Genomic DNA, 6,594 nt, shown 5'->3' with positions numbered 1-6,594 from the left:
AAATTTTCCCAGAATTCCCCCTCAGAAATCATTCTAATCTGCGGGAAACATTTTTTAGTATTTAATAACATTTATTTGAATTGGAAACCTTTTTATCATTATGAATGTCTTTAATGAATTTTTAAATCAATTTAAATAATCCTGGCCCCAAAAAAAGTATTGAAAAGTACTGTACACAAAAAATTACTGACCACAAACTTTTGAACAATAATGTATTTGTGCAAGTTTTATTTTTTACCCGCTGCATCTTCTTTTTCTCAAAAACAAGCGTATCTTCCCCTCGTTTCAAGCTGACAAAAAAAAAAGTTATCAAATAAAGTAAGCAGGTCAGCTGCAAATGAATTTTTTGGGGGACTCTAAATGTGTTAAACGATGAATCAATTAACATGTTGTGCAAAATTTTAAAAAATAAATAATTATTTTTAAATTTTTCTTTTTTAATATAATTAATTACGAATTAAACCCTGTGAAATAAATTTTGGAGTTTTGTTACTTGGTAGACTATGTCTATTATCTATGTAAATATACATTTAAAATAATTTTTTAAAAAAAAAAATCATATATATATATATATGATATATATATATATATATACTTTTGTGTGTGTGTGTGTGTGTGTGTGTGTGTATCCATCAGCTTCCTGCATAAAGCCCAGAGTGTTGCTTTTAGACCATACGCTGAAGCTTGGAGGACCAGCATGCCCCCCTCATTTTCATTCGGAAAGGTGGCAAAGAGCTCTGACGCCCCACTGTTGGAGAAAAAAAGAGAGATAAAGGGAAGAGGATTTGATAAAGGGGTTTTACAAAGGACCGATATAAAGTTTTGCTCCCTCAAGTGGAAAAGGGAAGGTGCTCAAAGCACTGAAGGTATCACTTAGAAAGTGAAGGCCACTTTTTTTTGCAGCACTGTTATGATTTGTAGCAATGAGTTCTGGTTTGAAGTCAAAGCCAAAAATGTAGATCTGTGCTGCTTCTGTCCCGATGTAGAACTGCTGCTTCCCATGCAGGGCATCTGATGTAAAACCCCTCCAAATGAACACTTGTTACAAATGATTAGTTAGCCATTATTATTATGAATGAGAGGAAGGAAGAAAAAAAGAATAAACAAAAAAGGGGGAAAAACAAAAAGCAAAAAAAAAAAAAAGAGGAAATAAGGGACCACAGCTGTTGAACAGCCTTGTTTTTAGGTTCACTTTCAGAATATCCCCACTAGTAGTTCCACAGTAGAAATGATCATTATCATCATTTGGGACCTGCAAGGTGGGAAAAAAATTTTACATTTATTAATGTTCTAAAACCAGTTTTTAGACATAAAATTGTTTTTTATTTTTTATTTTCAAACTTATTTTGCCATTAATTTTTTTTTTACTCCCTATAATTGTATGCACAAAAAGGCCTCCAACAGATGGTATGGTCTACTGTACATGTTTCAGCTTTGCAATCACAGTTTTTAATTTAGTTTTTATTGTATTAGTTTTTAAATGCAATTGGGAAAGTAAAATTTCTTTTAATTGAGTTTAAGTGTGAATCATTAATATGAAATTTTTGTTTTAGATCAAAAAGGAAATGTTTTTGTAAAACGATTACCATAAAATTGGGACTTATTTCGCAGAGACATAGATTTACATACATTTGCCAATTCTGTAAGTGTCAAATGAGTATCCCCAGGGATAGACTAAGATGTGGGAAAAAGTTCCTTCCGAATGGAGAGGAATCTCTTACAAAAATAATCAGGGTTTTACCTACCATAAAACCAAAATGGTTACCTAATAGACAGGACCTCGATGAGTAAAAGGGTCATTGTTTGTTTTCCCGTCAGTACCAAAAGCTCATTTGTTTTTACTGTGATACGTCATTCTGTATATGTTTTCATAAAGGAGGCCTTTAAATGAAAACCATGTACCTCAAATGGCTCTTTTAAGGAAAAAACATTCCAAACTTGTATTGTATCTTTAGAGGAAAAGTGTCTTATTTCGAAACATAACGTGCTTGGGCTGTAATGTGTAAAGGACCTAATAATAGAAAAAGATATCTTACATATTAAAATACCGTAATAGCGGTACAACCCTCGCTTCTCTGAGTAAGAGATGGTAAAGAGTGGCACGGGTTGACAAACTCTGCCTCCCGAGGACCCTGATCTCAGGTTTTTAGCTTCATCCCTGATCAAACACACCTGCTGAAAATTTAGTAAACTTGAAAACGTTGATAGCTTTTCACAGTGTGTTTGCATCTGGGTTGGAGCCAAACATTCTCAGAACCGGGGAACCTTGAGGGGCGTTCACCACCCTGCTTGCGGACGTGTCAGACACTAGTCACTACTTTCGAAAATCTACAGGTGCTTGGGTCAGTTTCTGAAGTTACCCGACATCTTACCTACACCTGCTCCAAAGCAGTTACCGTCTAAGAATTGACAATGGCAATAAGCGTAGCTAAAAAACCAACAGTCCTATCTTCTTGAAGCCCGAAAAAACAGGGTTTTTTGCCTTAAACTTACCTGGGCTCAGCCATAACAGTGGTACTTAATGCGAACAACCACAAATCTCCTTTTTTAATTACCCTTCATTCTAAATCATGTCCACAGTGCATGGGCTCACCCCCATTTTCACTTGTTGTTTTTACCACCCACATTAATTTCACTTGCTCTCGCTGGTTTAAAAGTTCTCTATTTTAATGTTCAAGAGTCCATAAACGCTGCTTGAATACTGCCTTTACAACTTTATTTATTCAGAAATACAGTACACAACATAGTACAAACTTAAATAAATCTAACAATTCCATATATAATATATATATAGAGAATATATATATCTATATATATATACACACATACAAAAAAATAATGAATAATAGTAATAATACTAATAATAATGGGTGGACAATGTTGAATCTTAAATCTACAGGGTGTGTCTTATGTTCATATTGCAGTAACAACAATGTACATGTAGTCCCTCACTGCGAGACAAAAAACTGCTTTAATGGCCTTAGGCTCTGTCTCCAAGTGCTTGATGACAGTTGTTAGTGGGCCCGTGTGGACAGTGAACACCTTTTTTTTTTTTTTTGTTTTTCCTCCACAGTCCGTCACTGTGACAGCAGCGTGGGGAACAAACAAAGAATGCTTGATTCCCCACACCTCTAGAGACTGGATCTTGAAACCATCCCCTGCAGAGAATTGGACTCTCAAACGTATCACAGTGTTCAGTAACAGCCAGCTGACAGGTCAGCCTGCAGGGGTGCAGAGCCATGGCCACCATCACCACCTGCAGGAAAGAGACCACACATAAGAGCTGTAAGTAAAGGATTGTAGCCTATACACAGCATTTATTCTAAATTAAGGAAGGGAGCAGTTTTTTCCCAGTAATGTTGACACATAGGCAGCGTTTTCAGCAACGTTTGTAGGTGAAATGTGCATTCAGGCATCCCACACCTATTACTCTGAGAGGTAGCCATGTTGTTTATAATAGCACAATGGGGATAACTGAGCCTGAATTACGTGCTGAAACCTTTGTCGTGTCTTTTTGAGATAGATAAAAAAAAAAAAACACAACGCTCACAGCCACCAATAAAAAGTGTCTCATCGTCTCCTGCCATGAATTTGATGTTTGAAACTGTGCAGAATGATTCAAACTTGTATCTTTGATTCTGAGAGAGTCCAGTGGGTCTGTCCAAATGAGTGCTTATCAGAGAACTAGTCGAGAGAGTTTGTTTCTGATGATGAGGAATCACTTTGTCCGACCATCCCAGAGATCTGCCATCACTGTACGCTGATACCGTTCCATTCCTGGTCGTAGCTGAAAGAAAGTTGATTTCGATGAAATTATTAATTTATTTGTTATTTACCTCAAATCATATATCATACAATGCAACATGCAATATAAAGCTCAACAAATCAGTTGAATCAGATGGCAAATGTAGACTTACTCACAGTGAAAACAAAACACTCTCCTGTGCCAAAGAACTTAAATGCCTTTTCATCACAATTCTTCTGAGCCCAATCAGAGGACAAGAAAGCCCCACAAATCTGTGTTGCCATGAGGCCAAGCATAAGCAAATCAAAATGTAACAACAAAAATACTGCAATTTCAGTATTTTCTGGTTAGATTTTGTATAAAAAAAATAAGGCATAGATACCTCCTCATCTGCAGTTTTCAACAGTAAAAAACAGTTGGATCGTGCCCCTCAACTCTGGAATAAAACCTAGCAGGAAAAAAAAAAAAACACACACACACTAAGCACACACACACACACACACACACACACACACACACACACACACACACACACACACACACACATATATATATATATATAGATAGTTTATTTTTGATATTTCTGATGTGAGCACAATATTTTAAACATTATACTGTTTAAAGGTTTTGGTTCAGTAAGATTTTTTTTAAATTGTACATTTATTCATCAAGGGTGCATGTCAAAAGTGACAGTAAAGACGTTTCCATTGCTATAAAAATCTATTTCTAATAAATGCTGTTATTTTTTACTTTATTTTTATCAAAGAATCCTGAAAAAAAGTGTATCATGGTTTACACAAAAATATCTGGAAAAAAATTTTTTTCACAGTTTTCAACTGTGATTATAATCAGAAATGTTTCTTGAGCACCAAATCAGCATATAAGAATGATTTCTGAAGGATCATGTGACACTGAAGACTGGAGTAATGATACTGAAAATTATTTATGAGTATATTTACTATTATCTATATGTATGTTTAAATATAGTTTAACCATTTAAACAAACAACAAGTTTTAGCTATTAACTTATATTTTAAATTATGAGGTTACTGTATATTGATAGTATTATTCATGTAAAGAGTGCCTCTCATAGAGGGTGTAATAACTTACGAGGAGAGACTTCTGCCATGAACATGTGTAGCGAAGAGCTGCCCAGGACTGAATCAAGCACATCGCTACTGGAATTCCAAGCTGAACCACCCTCATCTCGTTTCATCCACTACAGAGGAGCTGAAGGCCTGAAAATCCATAGCTTGGAATGAGCTTAGGGGGAAAAATGATATTTGTTGCAGTTTTATTGTCAATATCAAAAATACAGCTATAACAGGAATTCAAAACATTTTTGTAAATAACTAATTATTAATTACAGAGAACACAAAAAAATGACTTCACAAACTCCTCACCTCTTATTGAGGATGTCCTTATGAATTAGTGCCTCCTTGTTGGCATTGAAGAGATAAGTCAGCTCTTTGCGTGTGGGCATCTGTAAACTGAAAAGCCCTCTGAATAGAGAGTCAATAGTAATGTGCTGTCCCACATTCTGCACAATACTTCTTCATGTCCTGTCTGAAGTCAGCGACATGGGCAACTCGTGAAGACTCACGGAGATCTTGTAATAAGGAGCTGAGTAAGACGCCTAGGGCTACCGGTATAAAAACTTTTGTAGCCCTCATTACTTAGATAGACATCCAGCACTCTGATAGCGTATGTAAAGGGGTAAGATCTGTGAAGATCCACCATGATCCTAGTCAGAGTAGAACGCAAAAGCAGGTTCTGGTGAGAGGCTTGCTATTAGGCTTCGGATTCCCCCTGCAGTAGTTATTGGCAAGGTCACCAAAAGTCAGGCTTGAGGCATGTGAAGCTTGAGGAAAGTCTGGTCAATGTAATGCTTTTTTAGGGTCTGTGTAAGTCACTGAGGAACAAATAACTGGCAATGGAAACACTGGGCTTCATCCTTACTGAAATTACAAGAAGAAGAGACACCAGAGCCGTCAAGAATGGGACAGAATCTGACATCAAGGAAAATGGGGAGGTTTATACAAATGAGAATTCTTTTCACTGAATTCAGACCTGCTTTATTAAAGGCAGTAGCTGGGAATTTCCCCATTCCTCCATAAACTTTGGGAAAGGGTGTGTGCTTGTGTTTGCAAAATTCCCCAAAAATCTTCCCAACGCTAAAGGCATGGTAGAGTTGTCCACGTCAGCGGCAGTGGAATGTGCTCTCGATGCTTCTGGATGATGTGCTGGTAAGCCTTGGCTCTGAGAGTATGAGGCATGGACCAGAATCCTTGCACGGACTTACATTGCTTTGAGCTCATAATGATCACTTGAGGGGGATCTTCCTATAACAGATGGCTGCTTCTGGATCAATCTTTTTCCCAGTCTACATACTGACCATATTTCAATCCCAGAAGAAGAGCTTTATCTCCCCAGTTATCCACCTCAGAAACGGTCATCATCATGGATACACCTTTAAACTTTCTTTATTTCCTGTTAAAATGTTGAAAAAATATAAATAGCTGCAGCATGACTTGAATCTGATAATAATATTATAACTTATGTTTCAAACCATAGAGGAAAGTTTAACCCTGAATTGTAAATATATTAGTCAAAATAAATTATTCATCTAATTTATTTATTGATATATTATTTGTCATCTAAAGCTACAAGACTCCCTCATACACTCTTAAAAAAATAACCATTTTTTTTTTCTTTAATGGCATCTATAGTTCCTTGAAGAAACTTTTCTATTGCACTAAAGATTCTTTATAGTGGAAAAAGGTTCTCTCGATATAAGGTTCTTTAGATTATAAGGTTCTTCCACAGCAAGAACAAAATAAATAATAATA

At 36.1% G+C, this 6,594-nt stretch overlaps 1 pseudogene; it reads right to left on the bottom strand.

Annotated features, from left to right (window-relative positions):
* Positions 1–6,204, bottom strand: part of LOC122144642 — a 17,706-nt pseudogene extending 11,502 nt beyond the window's left edge.
* Positions 6,205–6,594: the final 390 nt, after the last annotated feature.

The sequence above is a fragment of the Cyprinus carpio genome, unplaced genomic scaffold (assembly GCF_018340385.1).
Source record: "Cyprinus carpio isolate SPL01 unplaced genomic scaffold, ASM1834038v1 S000006746, whole genome shotgun sequence".
Classification (NCBI taxonomy): domain Eukaryota; kingdom Metazoa; phylum Chordata; class Actinopteri; order Cypriniformes; family Cyprinidae; genus Cyprinus; species Cyprinus carpio.
This window is presented reverse-complemented; position numbering and strand designations above follow the sequence as displayed.